Genomic DNA, 23,394 nt, shown 5'->3' on the forward strand with positions numbered 1-23,394 from the left:
AGCTATCATGTCATCCCATATCACCTGTGAACTTATCCGAATTCCCTGCGCTAGTGTCCACAGCCCGGACACAGGCCTGTAACCAGCCGCCAAAACTCAGTAGCGCTCCATACCGAAATTGGCTTTATTTTGTTAATTTTCAAATTATTAATTAGGTAACCGATGTGATATGATATTAGTTGTTAGTTGAGTAATCGGTTTTATTTTGGGTCGGTCGGGGTGGGGATGCTCAAGTATTCATTTGAGGGCTCTTAGCATCCCCTGGTGCCCCCCCCCCCTTCCAAATACAGGCCTGCTCAGACAGGTGATGTAACCGCCAGGAGCAGCTAGACAACCATACTGCTGACAGTCGCACCATTGACACGAGCCACTCAACTCTCCAAAAGGTGCAGAAAAGAGATGACCAGCCCCCACTTCACCGGCAGAGCGTCAAAATAAGGGTGGATGTTGTAGCATCCCCAGCAGACACCATACCTACTTAGGTAAGGAGCCGTATACCCTTTGGAAAAGGTACCAAAAGGCGGGATTTATAGCCCGGTGCACCAAGAACAAAGCTCATAACAACGGAGGTCTCATAATTATTATGCCCTATGCCAGCGTCCAGAGCTCGGACGGGTGCAAAAAGCATGGGGCAGCGAGAGAATCCTCCTGCTGACAGTGTAACCTTCGACGCAAGCCACTCACCCCGACAAATGGTGTTGCAGTCGGGTGGAGAGCATCGACTTCGAGCACAGTTCGGGGAATGAAAGGGGATGCTGTAGCATCTCCAGCGGACACCCTACCTACATAGGTAGAAAAGACACACTGCGGCACAACGCAACCCGGCTGGTGGGAGTCCGAAAGTCTGGGAACCAGGGTCACGGCGTCTCATACAAAGACCCACCGCCACACAGCTGGTAACGAAATCCGTCAAGGCACCCTAACTACGTAGGTAGAGAGCCAAGTTTTTCAGACGGGCAAACAGAAACGCACGTAAATCAGCACAGCTGGCACCGGAGATCCCGGTGTGGATCTAAACAAAGTCACTGCGCCTCATACGGAGACCCGCCGCCCCCCAGTGTGCTACCCATTCCTCCGGAGCGGCATGGATGAATGGACCCTCTCCGTTAGTCTGAGCCGAAACAGAGTTTCCGGCCCCTACCTGACCGAAGTCGGAGTTGGAGATAGGACCATTTGACCACGGCTAACATCTCCCAGTGCGCCACCCCCCTTATGGGTTGCAAGAGCTGAACCCCAACTCCATGGTTATTGCACTATATGACCCGTTAACAGTAGCGGGGCTTATGTAAGGAAAGCATAAAAACGCAAATCTCGCATGTCCCGAAGAAAAATCCATTGATTTCATCAGTGGTGTGGGCCTTCTGTCGGTGGGGGCCCATAGGCCAGTGCCTAGTAGGCCTAGTCCTTAATCCGGCACTGCTCGTTAAGGGCCTGTAACTAGCAGCAAAGCAAATGCACTGCCAACCTATAAACAAACATTACAGCCATTACTTGTTCAAAATGGCAGCTGTATAACCGAAGCCAAAGGTCATTTAAAAACTGAATGATAAAATCCGGGATTATTTATAGTTCTGGAGCACTCGATCAATTCAGGCTGTAGTCATTGCAGAATCGCGCAACCGAAAATAATAGATAGGCGGTATTAAAATACGTTTCAGCAGCGTTATCAATGAAGAGTACGGCGATTAATTCCCACAACACCTTTCCCGAGACTTTTAAGCCTCGAATAATAAAAAGTTAATCGATAAACCATTATCTTCAGTAATGATTTAACAAATTCCTTTCGGTGTGTTAGTTCGGCAGAGGCTTTAAAACTAACACGGACTAAAGTTTCTTAGTAAGTAATTTGGACCGCTATCCTTTAATACTTTGGGCTTTTTTTCGAAGCTGCGAGATGAGATTTTAGTTAAAAGCGAAAAAAAGAGCATTATTTCGGCCCGAGGGAGCGCTTTGCATAATGAACAGATTAAGCGCGCCCATATTAAAACTTTTTGGTAACACGCGCTGGAAAATTAAAAAGGAAAGAAAATCTGAAGCGTAAAGAAAAGAAAAATTGATTATTTTAACATAAAATTTACAGAAAGCTTTACTTTTTAATTAAACCGGATAAAAAAGACAAATTATTCCGTGAACTTCAATTTAGTTTTATCCCTGTAAATGTATTTTAACGTATGTATTTAACCATTTAAAAGTAATTAAACGTATCTATTTAACCGCGTAAAAGTAATTAAACGTATGTATTTAACCGTTTAAAAGTAATTAAACGTATCTATTTAACCATGTAAAAGTAATTAAGCGTATCCATTTAACCCTGTAAATGTATTTTAACGTACCCATTTATCCGTGTAAAAGTAATTAATCGTACCCATTTAACCGTGTAAAAGTAATTAAAGGTATCTATTTAACCGTGTAAAAGTAATTAACCCTGTTAGAGTATTTGAACGTATTCAGTTAACCCTGTAGAGTATTTAAACGTATGTATTAACATCGTAGAAGTTATTAAACGTATGTATTAACATCATAGAAGTAATTAAACGTATGTATTAACATCGTAGAAGTAATTAAACGTATGTATTAACATCGTAGAAGTAATTAAACGTATGTATTAACATCGTAGAAGTAATTAAACGTATTCAGTTCACTCTTTAAAAGTATTTAATCGTATTTACTTAATCCTGTAAAAAAACATATGCCATTGAACCTGAAAAAGTAATTAAACGATACAGTTAACGCTGTAAAAGTGATTAAACGTAAGCAGTTAATCCAGTATAAGTATTTTAATCGGGTTTACTTATGAACGCAAATTGGGGCCATTAAATTTGTAGAGCAAAAAACTGGTGAATCGAAAATAGATCTATCTGACCAAACGTAAAAAAATCAATCCTATAATTATTATGCGACAAACTAATGTTGAACTATTTTCCAAGTTATGGTTGACAACCGGAGGAATCGTTTAAATCTCAAAACATTGAAAATCTATCATCGTAGATGCGCTTTTACGTTTTATCTCCGTGCAGTAGCGTAACTAGGAACTCCGGGGCCCGTCGCGAAAAACGACTTGGGGGCCCTTTTAAATAGCACCGATTTAATTCATAAACGTTTGGGGGCCCCCCGCGCCGCGGGGTCTGCGGGGGCGCTATTTACGCCACTGTCTCCGTGATATGATGCTTAATGATAATGATTAGGTTTAACGTGGCTTGGTGAAACGTTTTAACCAGTTCCGTTAATAGTATTTTATGGTTAACCATTTCCCATTTAACAATTAGCACCACTTTAGGCCCAAGTCATCTAACGACTTTTAATGCGTTTTTTTAAATCAAGTTGCCGGGTTACAACGCGTAGGAGGGTGGTGGCAAGTCCTTCATGCCACGCGAGCCAACAGCTCCCTACACTCACTATTACCGTTAACCTCAACTAGTTTTTATGGAAAGGGAAAAATGAATTCGTGTGAAAAATCCCTTTTAACCATTGTGGAGTGCAAACTGAACACAGAAGGAGTTGTTCTGAGCTTTCGCCCACAAGTGCACAAGCTGGGATCGAAAAACAGTTGTGGAATAGAGAATCTAGCTTTGACAAGGTTTCAAAATATATCTCTATGTTCTTACGATAGCGATTAGTGTACGGTATATATATAATTCAATAGACGAGTATGAAGTCATAACATTAGTACCGGAAGTCTTTCGTTCAACGAGTGAATAAGTTGTCCCAGTTGCCTTTTCCATATTTACTGTCTACAGAGCGTTGTTTGACTTTAAGGGGGAAGACTACTGTGGCCATTGTCTACTTTCGCGCTATTTCAAGCTGAACTCTTTTAATTTTGTATTGTAACTTATAAAATTAATATTTAAGTGTAGAACAGCCTCTTGTTTAGTGCCTAAAATATTTTGTACAATTTTAAATTTAAAAGTAATTAAGTTATTACGTTTTAATTCGGACCACCGGAGCTAAACAAGTTGGGCAAGTGCCCAAACTACCCTTTAGTTAGAACCTTATATCTCGTTAACTATTAATATCATAATTATCAAAATTATTTTAAGCACTAAAGGAAGGTTAACCCTTGCGAAAATGGAGGATCATAATTTGATCCAAATTGGATTTAATTTATTGGATCCAAATGTGATCAAAAATTGGACAGATCAAACTGGGATCCAATTACAGTTGGATCCCATTTTGTTTTTACTTTAAGACATCTCGATAAAATTTAGGATCCAATTTATATCAAATTGGGATCCAAATTGGATAAAGTAAGGATAGATTTTATGAAATTTGAATGCCAATTGGATCCAATTTCGTAAATTGGGATCCAATATATATCACAATTTGATCCAATTTCCAAAGTTGGGATCCAATATATATCACAATTTTATACATATTGGAATCCAATGAGATTCGATCAAATTGGGATCCAATGAGATTGGAACCGGTCGGTATCCAATGAGATTTGGATCAGCTCTTAATTTAATGAAAATAGGATCCCGAATGGGACTAGCATTCAAAGTATGGAATCTGGGCGGTAAGCAATACTTTCAAAAATAGGTAATTTTGGTGGCATTAATTATAATTAAATAACCTTAACAGCAGATACTATACTTTTCACTTAGCCGTGAGAATCACTCGGTGTGATGATTAACCATAGCCAAAAGGACGAGAACTGTCAAACTCTGTGGAAAAATTTGTTACATGCATAACAAATCATGCCAAGAAACGATAAGAAACTATAAAGAAAACCTAATCTTTAGGCCAAAAAGCTAGGAAACCTACAACACCTGCCAAAAGACGTCTACTTTGGCCTAAAATGAAGAAACTGACCAAAAAATGGCACATGCATCACGTGCTCTAAGTGCTCAAAACGCGGTAAACGAAAATAATTGAGGTAAATATAACAAAAATTAACAAAATCAATGAATTATATCCCCACCCAAATCCCTTGTTTTTACCCCAGGTTCCGCTTAGATGGTAGATTAAATAAAACAAACAAATGTAATTGGCCAGAACCGAGTGACGTCACTGTAACTTTGGGAAGGCTAACTATTCGAGAACCGACTAGAGTGTAGAAGGGAACACTTAAAATCAGACGACGCGTAAACCAAAACCACCCAAACGAGGTTACCTTTTATAGCATTTGTTACTAACCTTGGGCGTTACTGACTAATCCGCCAGTTTCAAATCGGCGCGTGGTCCATTGCAAAAATCGTTCTAGTTACATTCTGATTTCTATGCTGTAGTTTTATCGAAATGTTGCCAGTTGTTCGATAAATTTAACTATAGAAAAAAAAATATATATTTACTGAGATCGATATTGTTCTGGCGGTCTTGCCAGACATAAAAAGTATCCATCTAATCTCCTATTGCCTTCTATAATTATGGTTATACCATTGAGTTAGGAATATTTACTCTAGATTCTTGAACACTCAATTGATATCCGCTATGGTGTCTCGGTTGGGACCAATTTCTAGAAACACTTACGGTGCCGTCATCTATTTGAGAAAAAATATATTTAAGCCACCGGCTTAAGCTATTCTCAGTGTTTCTAACCGCTGGCGGTACATGACGACACCGTACAAGATTCCATACACGATTCCAAAAAAGTGTCCCGGTGAAATATCAATTGGATCCAAATTTGATACAATTTTATTTTATCAAATTATTTTGGATCCTACTTGAATCCAATTCTTAGTTCAGATTTTTTTTATCTAAAATTGATACAATTTTATTTAAACAAATTAATTTGGTCAAATTAATTCGGATCCTACTTGGATCCAATTCTTAGTTCAGATTTTTTGGATCTAAAATTGATACAATTTTATTTGAATAAATTAATTTGATCAAATTAATTTGGATCCAAATTTTATTCAATGCTATTTGATCAAAACAATATAAATCAAACTTGGATCCAATTCTTAGTTAAAAGATTTTTTGGATCTAAATTCGATACAATTTTATTTGATCAAACCTATTTGGATAAAACTTGTATCTAATTCTTACTTAAAATATTTTTGGATTCAAATTTGATACAATTTTATTTGATCAAATTAATTTGGATCAAACTTGGATCCAATTCTTAGTTAAGATTTTTTTGGATCTAAATTTGATACAATTTTATTTGATCAAATAAAATTGTATCAAATTTGGATCCAATGCTATTGGATCAAATCAATTTTGATAAAATTTGGATCCAGTTCTTAGTTAAAAGATTTTTTGGATCCAAATTTGATAAAGATTATTTGATCAAGAAATAGTCGATCATTATTTGATCCCTTCAGGATATAGCTTGATACAAATTGGATCCAATGTCCAAAATTGGATCAAGTCATTTTCGTAAGGGTTCAGCCTAATAAGAAAAATATAATTCAATTATGTAATTGTTAAAACAGAAACGTTCAGCTTGAACGAAAGAGGCTTTTACTGTATTCTTCCCCCTTAAGTTCATCATAAATGGTATATTTTTTAAAGTCCGTGGCAATAAGATAATTAAGTTCTTTAAGAGAAGAATTAAGTTCTTTAAGAGAAGAATTAAGTTCTTTAAGAGAAGAATTAAGTTCTTTAAGAGAAGAATTAAGATCTTTAAGAGAAGAATTAAGATCTTGAAAGAAGAATAACGATCTTGAAAGAAGAATTAAGTTCTTTAAGAGAAGAATTAAGTTCTTTAAGAGAAGAATTAAGTTCTTTAAGAGAAGAATTAAGTTCTTTAAGAGAAGAATTAAGTTCTTTAAGAGAAGAATTAAGATATTTAAGAGAAGAATTAAGATCTTGAAAGAAGAATTAAGATATTGAAAGAAGAATTAAGTTCTTGAAGAGAAGAATTAAGTTCTTTAAGAGAAGAATTAAGATCTTTAAGAGAAGAATTAAGATCTTGAAAGAAGAATTAAGATCTTGAAAGAAGAATTAAGATTTTGAAAGAAGAATTAAGTTCTTTAAGAGAAGAATTAAGATCTTGAAAGAAGAATTAAGATCTTGAAAGAAGAATTAAGATCTTGAAAGAAGAATTAAGATCTTGAAAGAAGAATTAAGTTCTTTAAGATAAGAATTAAGTTCTTTAAGAGAAGAATTAAGATCTTTAAGAGAAGAATTAAGATCTTGAAAGAAGAATTAAGATCTTGAAAGAAGAATTAAGATCTTGAAAGAAGAATTAAGTTCTTGAAGAGAAGAATTAAGTTCTTGAACAGAAGAATTAAGTTCTTGAACAGAATAATTAAGTTCTTGAACAGAAGAATTAAGTTCTTAAACAGAAGAATTAAGTTCTTGAACAGAAGAATTAAGTTATTGAACAGAAAAATTAAGTTCTTGAACAGAAGAATTAAGTTCTTGAACAGAAGAATTAAGTTCTTGAACAGAAGAATTAAGTTCTTGAACAGAAGAATTAAGTTCTTGAAGAGAAGAATTACATCCCAGATGGATACTTCTCTCGTCAGAGAGATATTATAAACTTCTGGTTGAATCACTGAAATTGATCGAACCGAAACAGAAACCAACAGTAGCCCCTCTCTAGTCGCATCAACCCCAACTAGGTTGAATTTTGTATATATTATCCCATTTTTGCAGAGTAAACGTGAACTTTCTACTTTTACCTTTCCACGTGTCATCCCGAATCAGCGCCTTGGCCCTTGTACTTCGCGACAGAGCGCAATCATTCTGCCGTATCTTTATTCAAATTTAACCAGGACCCCGTGTTTAGATGTAAATTTTGAATGAACTTCGGAAAAGTTTCGTGTTTTTATATTTTCTTTATTCGACCATTGAAATCGAAAGGGCTTTAGGTGTGGAAACGTACGACGCTTGATCCTCCTGGTCTGCCTCGAAATGTTTTTTCCGCCGGCGCGTTTATCTTTACCCCGAGAGCGGCTAATACACCTAGAGCCTCGCCCAGTCCTTTATTGATTATTGGTTTTTCGAGATGACATACGTGAGCGGGGTAAAAGATATACACCGGCGAACGGCGTCCGCAAAGCGTTTTTAAACTACTCCGGCAGACCTATAACGCGCTGGGGATGTTTATGTTTTCTAACGTACCAGTCCGTCTTCGGCGCTACATTTTGCGCGCGCATTCTGCGGAGACTTAAAGGTGTGCCAGTCCACGAACTCGACTGCTCTGGACTACTCCCCGGAGAGATTACGACTTCGACCTTTCTCGAAAACATTATTTAATTTGTTACGTTTCTGGTTTTCCGTACGGAAAATTGATTTTACGGAACCGCGAAACGTTTTTGGTTTCAATGGTTAGTGTTACGTGTCCAACCTTTTCGAAAAGACATAAAGTTATTATTTCTAAGAAACTGTACTTTTATACTATGGAAGTTAAAAATAAGAAGCGTTTTACGGGATTAACGAGCAGCAACTACTAGAAGATTTCAAATATATATTGCGTGTTTAGCCCTAACGCGATAATTAACGCTGGCTTTATCCAAACAAGCTGAAATTTTAGAAATACATCAATTAACATACTTTACTTAATTGTAAAACGTTTGGTGTAATTCTGTAACATAATTTTTGAAATATAAATGAATAATAATCATAATAATAACATTATTTTTTGCTTTATCCAATTCAGTCCAAGACTGATTTCCTACAGATTTACAATTACAACAAACAATATCAATAAAATATAGTTCAAACCAATAAACTATTTTCAGAACATAGCAAGTTCAAATTAAAGATTTCAGGTTTAAATTGAGGTAAAAGTAACTTTTCTAGAAATTAAGTTTAAGACCAAAATGTAGCATCTTTTTTAAGAGCTGTTCAACATATCTCACAACAATTTCCCCAAAATGATGTAGTTTTGGTTTAAATATATTTTTGAAGCCGAGCCAGAGGAAAGTCGTTGGGTTCCACTAAAAAAGGTTTAAATGCGCAAATATTTGTGTTTGCCAACCCACGTAACAACTTGCCCGAATTGCGTGTAAATAGACGAAGCGAAATGTTGGACGAAGTACAAATTTTAAATTTTAAAATTTAAAGGAAAGATTACGGAATAATCTTTGAACAATAATTTTATATATTTTTATGATATTTAAAGATACTTGGGAAATATCACTGCATAAAAAATCTGGGGGAAAATTTAATTGTATAAATAATAACTATAGCTAAACGCGAATGCGAAAAGAATTTTAACAAAGTCAGTTTGGAAAACGAGGTTATATTGGTAAAACAATTGAAGACCTTTGACACAAGATATTAAAAATAATTAGGAAAAATTGTAACTTTTCACCGTTAAAATACGGTAAAATAAGCAACGAAATTTTCAAAATAATAACCAATTGCAAAGCAAAATGAGATCTTTATTTCAAATAAATTATCCTAAAAACGTAATGAGTGTTAAATTTTCGGCTGCCAAAAACTGACAAATTATTATATTATCGCAATAACTTAAATTATATACAGATTATTGATTTATGCTTAAAAAACTCAATCTTGGTTAAACCTATCGTTTTTCCATACGCCTTAGCTTTGAGCATTTTGTTCACTGCCCATGCGTAGAACCTTTGAAGGCCATGGTGTTTTTCTCCTGATTTATTGAAAATAGGGTACTCGATTTTAAGGTAGCTTAGGAACTTTGAAGAAAAACGGGAACTTTTTTGGTATTCTGGAGACCTGGTAAAATCGATTGATGCATTAAAAACTTAATTTTTTGCTTTCATACATTTTTAAACTGCAAAGATTTTTTCACATTAATACATTAGATAGTTTCGGATCACTTGTACACTTATGTATCACAAGGCATGTACTTCAAAATTCCACCCAATTTCACGCAGCGCACCATGATTCAATGCAGTGCTAAAATATTTGTTACTTTCTTTATGCCACATGTATGTGAAACACTTGTATTTCTAACGATTGAATGTGCAAAACGCAATCGTAAGACGTAAGTTTTAAAGAACCAATGAGATATCGAGCTGTTTCGATTTTTTATGGGGAAGATCTTATTGTTAGAGCATGGCTGGGATTCAGAGCAACGATAAAAATATTATCCAAATTGTCATTCTCCGGCAGTATAAATAAAAACATTCTAAGATCCAATTTTAAATGGTGAGATATGTTTAACAACTGATTCGAAAAGACACTACACTTTGATCTTAGCCAAACGATAAACTCGCTTATTACCGAAAAAAAATAACCAACTATTTTAGCTTATCTATAAATAAATAAGTTTTTCAAAAAGCATGTTACAAAATCATACCAAAATTTTACCAAGAATGCATTTATTTATGCTTCGAGAGAATGACTATGCTGAGGTGATTTTTAGCGTTGCTTCCCATCCTCGAAGAGTAAGCTCCTCCCCTTAAACGTCAATCAAACGATCCTGGTATCTCATTAGTTCCTTTAAAAGTGCGTCATGCGACGCTATTGAAACACATGCCGAGGGGTTTTCCTCTTTCCAGAAAAACTTGCTGAGTTTAACGGTAATAGTAAGTGTAGGGAGCTGTTGGCTCGCGTGGCAATGAGGGCTGGCCACCACCCTCCTACGAGTCCTACGCATTTACACCCGGCCACTTGAATTAATAACTTTAAAATTCGCTCGATGACTCGGGCCTAAGGTGGTGCCAAAGGTATTAGCCTAGCTGATTATTATTATTAACCTCCAGATAATTTTACAGCCTTGGTTTACTATCAGATTTTCGAGCTTAGCAGAAGATGATGCATTAAAAAAATATTCTGCTCAAAAACTTACTGCATAAATGTGGCTGCGTGTGAATTGGGGATTTGAAATTAAATTACTGTCCCCAAAACTACAAGTCGCTAGTTGACTTAAGCCTATGGTGGGGCCTTGGGTATTAGCTTAGCTTATTATTATTATTAATTACAACGTTTTTGGAGAAAATCAAACGTTACTTATTGCGTCAAGACAAAACAAACACGCATTCGAGCACACACTCTACGATTCTACTAATAGACATTAATTTTATATATATATTTTTTAAACTTCGTAGTGTGAAAAGGCTATACAAACACGAGTAAACGCTTTGAAAGTAGATTTAAGAATATTGTTGAGGGTTGTAAAGTGCCGTGTTGTCATAAATATGAAGATAAAACTATTTGCGACTTCGAGAGGGCTCAGCCTCGCCTTGAGGTCTTCTAATTATGGCTTTTTGAGTCATGAATCTCTTTACATACAGTAAATATTTTAGTGGAAATGGGTTTGTGTTTTAATAGGTTAACATTGACTTTGAAAAACAAATTGAGGAATACATGCACCTCGTCTTTTTTAGTTTTAAACTTTAGATTTTTATTTTTTAAACGAGTGGTTTTAAAACCCTTTTCTAGTAATATAAATTGAATTAACAATAGGAAGTAAGTTAATATCGAATATAATCAAAGTAGTTTTGATATATATTTTATAAAAAAATTATTATGTATTATATTTTAAAGTAGTTACTACTAAATTGTGTTCTATTGTATTATATTATATTATATTATATTCAACTAAGATAAATTTCAATTTTAATTAGTTAGTTAATTTTTTAATATAAATTACACAATTATCAGTTAACTTATTGTTATATATCCGAACCTAAAAGCGGTGCTATTACCTACAGTCTCGTAAATAATTTGGTAATCGATTAATATTTAAATTCACTTATATCCTTAAAATTAATTTTATATTATTTACTTATATCCTTAAAATTAATTTTATATTATTTACTTATATCCTTAAAATTAATTTTATATTATTTACTTATATCCTTAAAATTAATTTTATATTATTCACTTATATCCCTAAAATTAATTTTACATTATTTACTTATATCCTTAAAATTAATTTTATATTATTCACTTTTATCCTTAAAATTAACTTTACATTATTTACTTATATCCTTCAAATTAATTTTACATTATTTACTTATAAATTTAAAATTAATTTTACATTATTTACTTATATCCTTAAAATTAATTTTACATTATTTACTTATATCCTTAAAATTAATTTTACATTATTTACTTATATCCTTAAAATTAATTTTACATTATTTACTTATATCCTTAAAATTAATTTTACCATTACTTTAAATTAAATTTATTATCATTTTTGTCGTCACGTATTTATTTACTCTTGAAATTGCCGATATTCGATTACAAAAGACTCAAATTATACACACGTTTTCACGAAAACGTTATCTTCTAATGGAAAATTTTCCGAACGATATTTTATAAAGATAAGTTGTAAAACGTATCTTTAAAATCCGCTATTACAAACCCAAAACCAGTTAGTGTAAAACCAAGCTTTGACTAACGATAAATCCATTCCGCACGTGCGATGACGCGACCGAATCAAACCCGAAAAGAAACTTAGCGAAGTGGAAATATAAACCTCAATCGCATTATCCCTATAACAATAACGGCCACAAATCCGCAAAACCCCGAAATATACGAACCGGATCGCAAATTGTTTATAAAGTAAAGGGTACTTACTTAAAAGCTTTTAGAATATCTGTCGCTAGTGGTTGGCTGGTCGACTTGAAAGCGCGGGTCAATTCTGCGGAGTGCGTAGCGTGTTGCGACGAAAACGGTCGGGGGTTAGCGGGGGGGGCCGCCCAAAAATCCGGCGAAGCCTCGTTCTCTGTCTCCCTCCGGCAATATTGCACTTAACCCTACGTCGAGAGGCTGCTCACTCTCGTCTGTTAACGCGTCCGGACTCGCCCGAGCCCCGGCCACTTGCAGCGCGCCTTGCTTCCAAAGAGTATTAATCCAGCGAGGCCCGGCGACGGTTGAAACCACGGTTTTAGCGCCGACGCGTTTGAATCTCTGTATAAGAGAGACTGAGAGAGAGAGCCTCGGGTTATCTATACGCCGTTAGGACTTGTATATCGTTACTTCGAAGGCGCGCGACGAAGACGACTCTCGAATCTAGCTCTCTCGTTCCACGAGTGTGCTTTTGGCGCGTGTTTTCCACCTTCGTGGATATCCGTAACGCGCTCGAAATCTCGACTATCTCTCCGCGTCGCGCGCTCTTTTTACCCACAGCACGTGGTGACGTCAATATAGGTCCCATATACGCGCTACGCCATCAGGGAGCACGGAACCAAGGAGTCGTAATAGAATTATAGACTCACCTCTCGAAATTAAAGAGGTTAGGGGCCCTCGTCATTTTGAGAACTCCTACATTGTCAAGCTATACGTAACTTGGCAGTGATGTTAAATTTGAGGAGCAAGACATTTAAAGGGCCACAACGGATTTTGAATTTTACTCGTTTCAGGCGCCAGCTCCGGAAATTGGGCTGGTAAAATCCCAGAATGTGATTGGTCGGATCTGCTATTAGGAGTTAACGAAAGAGGGCTAGCGGTTGAGAAGAACCCGTTTCCTGAGAAGTTCCTTTCGTTGAGACCGTTGCTCAACGTGAAGTAGAATCTTGCTGAACGCTTCATTGGGCTTTTGCCAATGTTGTGAAATGGCTACCTCGTTTGTACAAAGGCTTAATAAATACTCCCACACACAATCAATTTAGATAAATTGCTAAATTTCCTAATAATTTGGCATTTTTATACAGAAAGCCATTTAATTATTAATCAAGCTTTAGGTTTAACGACTCTTAAATTATGAACTGACTGCGTTGAGTAGCTGATGAGTTGAGTTCCGTTGATCTTACTGAACGCAGCATAGACGTACGTTGACGCAAAGAAAATTTATTAAGCCTGTAGGTTGGGTTTAAATAGAGCAATCGACGGTTAGTGTCGATGCAAAGAAAAACATGTTATGCTTAGTTTCCACTAGCGCGTGAAACGGCGCCACATAAAATTCAAGAAAAAAACATTATCACACGCGTTAGTGGGCACTAAGCCTTAGCCTTGGTTTCCACGAGTGCGCGAGTCTCAACTTTAGCACTTTCAAAAGGTTTTACGCGCGTAAAGAAAAATAGATTAGTGGAAACTAAACTTGATAGAATATTATTGCCCTTATGAAACTTTTCTACAAGATATACTGTTCAGGCATACATGGTTAATTAATGAACGAATTGTAACGACACGCAACTTTGGTTGAAAGGGCATAGAAGTCTTTTTAGAAGAAAATAAGCAAGGTGTAGAAAGTAATTATGGTATAGTTATTCAATTTCAATTCCCCATTTCATACTCAGTGCAAAATTAACTCTGGTGTATTACGAATTTACGATAGCATTTTTCTCCAAATTTTCGCAGTGAGATTGGCCGAGTATTCTTTGAAGTAGCTCATCTAGTCTAGTACCCCCTTGGCTCAATAGATGTCCTTGTCGGCGGATGAGTGCAACCTAGTGTATTATTTACGACCAAAGGTTAATGGCAAATTTTATTCGGTTAATTGTAATAAAGATATTTTCGTTTAAACAAAATAAAGAATAAATATGAAAATTTGCACGCCATTGTTGTAGTAATCAACAGAGATTGTATTAGATTAACTATTTATAAACAAAATAAAGAGTTAAACTGAGAATTCGCTCTGCGGCTATGATAGGGGCGATACTTTAAGGGGTCTTCGTAGTGTGATAGGGAAAGCATTTAACGGTGATTCTGATAATGTTCTGCTTAAAACAAATTGTTTATTGAAGAATATCCTGATGTCTCTATTCATGCTGTGTATTTTACAAGAATTCAATTCAGTCCAATTTGAATTAAGCTGGCAACTCCTTCTTAATTTTGAATCAATCTGACGAGGGACCAAGCACCACCTATTGTTCTGTGCCCCGACCACTTTATCAGTGAACGATTGCCTTACTCTTTGAATTATTGAGATGCCGAGAGTCGACGAATTGTATTAATTTGTTTATCTCTGAAATCGCTTTTAATCATTGCGTAATCATTTTATAATCAATTTTGTAATGTTTGTAATAGTTCACTGGTTATCAAATCGGTATATAGAAAAATGCGAAGTGGTTAACCAATCTTATATTTATTTTTAAAACTGTGGATAAATTATTTATCAACAACTACAAATTTTAATTGTTTTGCGAAGCATTAAATTTACTACAGTAAAATGGGCTTCATATAAGATAATATTAGGAGTATAATCGTTCACTGATCACGTAATCGGTGTACATAAAAAATGTGAAGTGTCTACTTGAAATTTCTATCCGCCTCTGAAAGTTAGGATTTTTGATACAACTCCTTATGAAATGTGTTTTTTAAGTGGTGTATTGAAACGAGAGGCTGACCACTTACCGTAATTGGTGTACACTCTGATTGAACTGATTCAGGGGTAATCATGTCGTACTCATTGCGAAATAATTACGGTTCGTAATCTCCGTAATCGTTCGGTAATCGGTGTGCGTAAAAATTTGAGTGTTTATACCCTCGGGTAGACAGTTCTTTGAACGTTAGGAATGTTGCTAGGACTCCTTATCCTCTGCTCCAGTCATTCGCTTCAAGGTAGAAAAGCGCGAGTATCTATTTTGTGACAGCACTTTGAAAGGGGTTCACGAAATAGAAACGCTAAACTATGACGAGTTTCGGTGGAAGGGCGCGCAGGCATTTTTGGCAAAGGGAAGAAAAATATATTCCGGCATCGTTTTGACGCCGACCGTTGCTCTGATACGAAAGTTTTGGCCGCTTTCACCGTATGTTCGACGCCAAACATTTTCCACGGCCCGTCGTGTTCAGGGATTGAGAAGGGGCCGGAAGCGGCTCTCCCCCCTCCATCTCTCCTACATATCAAAATCATAAGTTTCGAGGATAGGAAAATCCATATTCCTTGTTTGGGAGATCCGAAACGTGAGACGAGCAAACTTGGATCTGGAACTGATGAGATTTGGTGAACGCGATGCGCCGAAGTTCCCTTACCGTATCTAACCAACTTTTAAAAGTTATTTTGAGATTAACGTCTGAAATTCGCAAAGTTTTTTTCTTGACGCGGGTATCATGGAAATGGCAGTGAAGGCAAACGGCGAATTGATAAACTACTTTGGTCGTTTACGAATCGCCTTCTCACAAAACTATAGGTTCGCCTAATTCAGTGCTCGTTCAAATATGCTCTAGTTGAAAGTATTCTAGTCACATTTTTTAAAGGATGTTGCTCGCTGAAGTTACTTGAAATAGATAATTTTTTTATTCAAGAGATAGCTAATGACTTTTACATTTAAATTCCTACTACTTTACTGAAGATAGATGTATTTAGTTTATTTATTGTTTATCATACACAGTTTATTTATTGTTTATCATACGCAGTTTATTTATTGTTTATCATACACAGTTTATTTATTGCTTATCATACACAGTTTATTTATGGTTTATCATACATAGTTTATTTTTTGTTTATCATACACAGTTTATTTATTGTTTATCATACACAATTTATTTATTGTTTATCATACGCATTTTATTTATTGTTTATCATACACAGTTTATTTATTGTTCATCATACACAGTTTATTTATTGTTTATCATACACCGTTTATTTATTGTTTATCATACACAGTTTATTTATTGTTCATCATACACTGTTTATTTATTGTTTATCATACACCTTTTATTTATTATATATCATACACTATTTATTTATTTATTTATTATTTATCATACACTATTTATTTATGTATTTATTTATTTATTATTTATCATGCACTGTTTATTTATTTTATCACACACTGTTTATTTATTTTATCACTCACTGTTTATTTATTTATTGTTTATCATACACTGTTTATTTATTTTATCACACACTGTTTATTTATTTTATCACTCACTGTTTATTTATTTATTGTTTATCATACACTGTGTATGTATTTATTATTTATCATACACTGTTCATTTATTATTTTTCGTTTTTTATTATATAATATATAATGATTTATAACTTATTACTTTTCATATTTAAAATGATATTTAAGCTATGATAATTAAAGAACCAGAGCTATTATTAAATAATTGCTTATATACAAACCAAATATGTTACAGGAAAAAGATTTAGCAAATACAAATCGAAGAAAAATAATTGTTATTTAATATGATTAATTTTTGGAATTATATATTTACCGCCGCGATTTCATTATCTTTTTCTGCATACTGTAATTCTTGAGCCATCCGCTTTTTATCTCTGGCACTAGGAGTAGGGGCTATCAAAGAGTTGGTTTGGGGTTTCGCAAGGTATTTACCTATTAATTAGTTTTGGGTTGACTATTAATAAAATGTATACAAATCATACAAGGTGTTACGGGATATAATATCTTAAATTTAAGGGCGTGTTCTTTGGTTCCTAATGAGTCAAAAATATCCTATGATCAAGGGTCCAAAAATGCTTGGTTTCCGAGTTTTAGGCCCACAAAAACCAGGCCCCAAAACAACGAAATAGCCAATAATATGAAGTTCGGTATGCTGCCTTGAGCACAATTATTACCCATTATTATTCATTTGTTTTTTTAACGGTGAAGTGATAAATGCCAAACGTTCATTATTGAAATAGCAGAAGTGTGTTTAATCCTACAATGATTTAATTAATGCCAAGTTCCATTATTCCAACCGATTCTCAGATAGCAGTTGCGTAACGTTATCGGACCTGAGTGAATAATTATGATAAATCAGAGGTCAGATATTATCAGATCAGTTGATGTAGGTCAAATTTCAAACCAGCTAGCCTAACTCGAATCATATCTGAATTCCTTGTGAGCCGACAGGCAGATGGTGACCAGATTTCAGATGCCACACAGCTATCTATTTTTCACATCTCAACATTTTTTCTTTGGGAAAAATTATTTACTTTTTGATTTACTATGCTTTTTACAAGATTGTATATGTATACAAAACGTTTAAGTCAGATATTTGTTCATATATCTGAATCTGGTCAGAAGAATTATAGCAAATCAGTTCAGATCGGTTACTTGGAATAATTAATCAGATACAAATTTGTGATCAGATTGCTTAGAGATAATAATTTAAAAGATGTGTCTAATTGGTTATTTTCAGATATTCTGAATAACCTGATCAGGTCTGATTTAAAAAAATAAACTACTCAGTAATGTTAATTGAAATGGTTAGTTTTAAACATAAAAACAAGATTTCAAAATTGTTATTTTTATTCGACTATAAATTTCGAATATAATTTTAGATATTTATAAAGAAGTGTAAAGTATTTAAAAAAATTAGGGTTATGATTTGGGGTTATAATTTTTGTGCAGTCATTTGGTGTTATAAATTTTAGGACAGTAATTTGGGGTTATAATTTTGGGGTCAGTAATTTGGGACTAATGTTGGGGACCGAAATTTGAGGTTACAGTTATAATATTTTAATGATAATTTGGGGCTATAGTGATGGGGACTATAATTTGTGTTTATAATTTTGGGGACAGTAATTTGGGGTTATAATTTTGGGGACAGTAATTTGGGATTACATGTTTAGAGACAGTAATTTTGGGTTTTATTTTAGGACAGTAATTTTGGGTTATAATTTTAGGACAGTAATTTGGGGTTACTATTTTTTGGCTAATAATATGGGCTTATACTTTTTGAGCAGTTATTTTGCGTTTATAGTTTTGGGGACAGTAATTTAATTTAAAATCCCCAATTCACACGCAGCCGAATTTAAATTCCTTTATATTACAATAGGATGAGTTTCCCCCACATTTATGCAGTAAGCTTTTGAACAAAATAATTATTTTAACGCATCATCTTCTGCTAAGCTCGAAAATATGACTGTAATCGAAGGCTTTAAAATGATCTAGATGTTCTAAGCCTATGTACTCCCGGTTAATAAGAATTTCAAAGGACGAGGCTTAACTCACAACATTAGTACAGAAAGTTACAAGGCCTTAAGTTCCTTAAAACGATAAATCGACCAAGTTGCTATTCTTCTTGAAAAAACTTCTTTGGCTTTATTAAATTATACAAATAGATTCCGGCTAAATGCAATTTAGCTTCTAAACCCGACGTATCCTTAGCCTCGCTTCTTCCTAGAACACATGTACAGCGGCAATAGCCATCCAAACTCGCATTAGCAAATAGACACCGGTGACCGGCTCGCTTCGCAAAGGCGCGAGCCTATCTGTACTTAAAGGCCGTGCGCGTCGAAAACGGTTTTGGCAAAATAGCAGCGTTAAACGATAAACATGCGGCGAGAATTCATAACTGGCTTAATGGGCCCATTTGCTTCTAAACCGTCCGCGCGATGATCCCGTTTACACCCTCAGGACACCAGCCTACCTCGTCACATCCGCCTTATCGACTCGGTGACTGTGAAGGCAGCTTTACCCTAGAGCTTTCGCGTTCGAAGGAACGGCAGCGAAAGCTTCCCGAATATATTTCGCATCGTGGGTCGTTCACAATTACATCTTTCTAGAAAATTAAATTAAAAAGTACAGATTTTAATTTTTATACGAAAAATGTATTCGGGCGAGCGGAAAAGTGAAAAATTACAGCTATCACGATTCGAACAGGCATATTCTCTTAAATAATAAAATATTTTTTATTCGCGACCGAAAACTATCGCTACGCCCCCTTTGGTTCGCCATTGAAACCTAGATTCGTAAATTTTACTTGATAAATAATGAATTTTAACATAATTTTTTCCTAGTTTGATAAGTTTATTTAAAGGGAATATAACCTGCAAAGCAATCTTTATGTAAGACCCTTTCAATTTTTCAAATTACCCCGTACAGTGGCGCCAAATATTTCTAAAGCTAAAGGCAAGAGTGGCCAAAGCTGCAAACTTTGGTGTTCCACACCAAATACCTGAGGTTATATTCCCTTTAAGAAAAAACGTTCTTGTGACTCTTTAATTTATCTGTATCAGACACGTTCAGGTCATAGGCGCAATGTAGGAGAGCTTGCGCCGTTACGCCACCTAAACTCGTTTCTGTCACGAATAGGATCCCTGGATAAAACGATTATAATAAAATTTTATCGGAAAACCAAATAGACGTTTAAAAGTAAAAAATAATTATTTTTAGAATATACGAGTGAGCTTTCGACCTGCAGGTCTTTGCTAAACCCATATATTATAAAAATAAATAAATTTAATTTTTAAACGTCCTTGGTGTTTCCGTCGTTAAAATGTATATTATCTGTTCATCCGAATATATTTCTTATTTATATTTAGATGCATCGATTGGTCAATCCCTTTCACGGTCTGCTATTATGATCCACTCCTTCCCTAAATTACGTAACAAATACTACTCATCTCACCCGGAAATATAATTGCTTCGTTAACCTTAAGATTATTAATTACTTAATATTTCAGCAACCACTGGACCCCTTTCCGCGTTAGATAATTTGTGAACAGTCCCTTATTATTTCCATTTCAAAGCTCTCAAGATAAATGTAGTTTTGACTTGTAATTTTCATAATTAATTTTCTTTAGCACCGTCTGTTAATTGTTATTCAAGCTTGACATGGTGCGTTGCAAATACCGTTATTGGCCCTTAGTGGTTCTTTGTATAGCGGTGAAACATATATGTAGGGGAATAGCCTAGGACGACTTTGTTTCTACGCGGCACTTAAATGTATAAGTAGACGTTTTTGTTTCACAAAGATATCAAAATTCCAAGTCATGAAGGAAAATCAGCGTGTTAATTTATTTCTTACTAAATGGCTACGTAAACTATATTTAATAATAAATAATTAATCCCGTAAGAAAATCGACCGTTTTTAGCCAAATTTTTATTTTATTACTACTACTAAATACTTCTAAGATTTAGTTGAATGTGAGATGTAACTACCCTACGAAATCACAAGGAGACGACCCGAGGTGTAACACGCCGATTTTATTCAAACTCGGGGGTTAAGTAGACCTTCATGTAACTTGAAATTTAAATTTTTGAAAATGCTAAAAATAGAAAATATAAATAAAAAAATAATGAAAAAGTTTGAAATTGATTAAAAATTTTCACAGGGGGGTACCCTAAAAATTGGTCAGATTCCCATGTTATATTCAATGGGAAAATTTTCATTTTGTGTTGTCAAAAACATTTTTGGTTTCCATGGCAAAAAGGTTGTCTATGGAGACATTTTCCTTTAGGGTTTTTCAAGTTACACGAAAGCCTACCAAACCCGCGAGTTTGAACCAAATCGGTGTGTTACACCTCGGGTCGTCTCGTTGTCCGTGGTGTATTAGCCATAACACAAAGTTAAGTTTAAAGGGCTAGAATATAGTTTGATCTTGAGAGATAGGCTAAATATAAACGTGTTTTAAAAAGGGGGAAATGAATGCCTTAGTCGCGGGAATTGAAATTTAGTTCGAATTTTTCAAATGATTCTGTGGAGCTTTAAGCGTAGGACTAAAGAGAAGCTAAAAATCAATCATAGGGCAGCGACCCAGGTTATCCTTAGGGTGCGGCTGGTGGTTAATCTGCCACTGCGAGAGCTAATGTTGGTAATGTTTGTTTTGTTTGAGAGTATTTTAATTGAATTTACCGCCATAGCGAAGATTGAAAGAATTAAATTTCTAAAACCAAATATCTAATTGAAGATGTTAGTTATTTATGGTTGGGTCTAAAAACCCAACCTGAAATGCACCGATTGATACCAAATTTCAACCATTTCATCAACCTCGTTTTCAGAAACTATTTTAAAAGTTTCAAAGCTTTTAGTGTAAAACTAGGCAGGTTTGAGGTCAAAATGTTTTTGACCTGTATTGTAAATTTTGCTCAGCGAAATATGGATTTTTTTGTCAATTACGTAGTCATCGTTATATGTTTTAAATTTAAGCAGAACGGGTTTCCCCCCGAGCTCTTCGGTTTCGCTTTTCCATAAAAACTTGTTGAGGTTAACGTTATAGTGTAACGAGCTGTTGGCTCGCGTGGCATGAAGGGCTTGCCACCACCCTCCTACGGATTGTAACCCGACCACCTGTTTAAAGGCATTAAAAGTCGCTCGATGACTTGGGTACTAGCCTAAATGATTATTATTAAACATAGGCAGACGTTACGTAAGTTCATTATGTTTTCAGATGGGCTTGGCAAATATTTAGTAGCGTTTACAAATTTTGAAGCCCTAAAAGACTCAAAGATATAGTTTTAGGTTAAAATAAAGTGTTATGTATCAAAACTTCTTGCGTAATTGTTTTACTTATTTATATACTTATTGTTTAAATTTTCTCAGAGTCGATTTAAGGTGCAGAAGACGCGCACACTGTTAGAACTAAAGGTCTTATTTTAGACCTCTAAAGTGCTTAAACAAATTCCATTATTTAAGACCATTCAGGATATTTCCACATAACATATTTAAGCCTTCTGCTCTCCAAATTGAGTTCTTTTGTGGGGGGTATAAATACTTCTTTTACACTTTTTTTTTCATTTTACTTCATAAACAGTAAGAAGTTAGACCTTCTTCTAAACTCTACTTTCAATCATTTTAAGGGCCTTATTATTTCCATTTCTTTTAATTATTCAATACGCCTCAATATATTAACTATTACCATGGTCAGATTAATCTGGTTTTTGGCCGGAGGCAATAGCCCAATAAGCGTCCCTGAATTCGCGAAACAACGGGGTTTTGAACAATAATTCTTCGGCGCCCATATTAATCAATATCCCCTATATTTAAAATAATCATAATAATAATCAGTTAGGCTAATACCCAAGGCACCACCTTAGGCCTAAGTCATCGAGCGACTTTTAAAGCCATTAATTCGGGTGGCTGGCTTACAATCCGTAGGAGGGTGGTGGCAAGCCCTCATGCCACGCGAGGCAACAGCTCCCTACACTAACTATTACCATTAACCTCAACAAGTTTTTTTCAATCTGTAATTGAACATTGAAAGATTTAACTGCTGCTTTTAAATATTCCAGGAGCTTGGAATTTTTTCGCCTAGTCTTATTTTAAAGAAAATATTCAAAGAGGGAATAACGTAGTATTCAAATACTAGTCTCGAAATTGATCCATATAACTTTTTCTTCGTTTAAGGGAATGAAATGGGTATTCAAAAAGCCTAAATGTAAGAACATAAACTTTTTATAACTTTACCCCAAGGACTCGAAAAGGTTTAGTCAAAAGGTATTGTATTAAACTTGAAAGAGTAAAATGGGTCTTAAATGATTTATTAGACTTTTTTTAGTACCTAAATGGTCCGAAATAAATTAAAAGTCCAATTGTAGTCGTTTCATAAACATTTATTTTTAACAGTGCCCCGATTTTACTCGCTTAACATTACAACATTTTGTGATTGGTTTAGAAAGATGGTGCAAAATATGTAGAAAACACACTGCGCCTAGGGTCGAAATGTAACCCTGAATATTCCAAATATCTCTTGTATGATTTAGTACACGAGAAAGGAACATCTCTATGTAGAATGATCATTTTGAGAAAGCTAATTACGGCTAATATTTCCTTGCAGTTTTGGCGATTGTGTTTTAGTAGAAATGTATTTTCTTCTATTTAGGGAGAAAGACGATGTTAAAATAATTTTCCTTGGCACAAAAGGGGGAAGAGAAATCGTCATCAGGGGTGGCGGAGTGGTTAGCGCTTTCGTCTCGCAGCAAGAGCAGCTGGGTTCGTTCCCAGCTTGTG

The 23,394-nt window shown here is 34.9% G+C and overlaps 1 protein-coding gene across 2 annotated transcripts in view; it reads right to left on the bottom strand.

Annotated features, from left to right (window-relative positions):
• LOC149927819 (uncharacterized) overlaps positions 1-15,150 on the bottom strand; it is a 79,182-nt gene extending 64,032 nt beyond the window's left edge. The window contains exon 1 of one of the 2 annotated variants that reach the window (XM_090158377.1): positions 15,124-15,150. The gene's annotated coding sequence lies outside the window, so the exon portion shown is untranslated. Of the gene's footprint in view, positions 1-12,405; positions 12,833-15,123 lie in introns of those variants that run through there. The other variant, XM_090158376.1, reaches the window with a different exon arrangement.
• Between the last annotated feature and the right edge of the window lie 8,244 nt (positions 15,151-23,394).

This window comes from Leiobunum rupestre, chromosome 9 (assembly GCF_980474605.1).
Source record: "Leiobunum rupestre chromosome 9, qqLeiRupe1.1.hap1, whole genome shotgun sequence".
In the NCBI taxonomy this organism is placed as follows: Eukaryota; Metazoa; Arthropoda; class Arachnida; order Opiliones; family Sclerosomatidae; genus Leiobunum; species Leiobunum rupestre.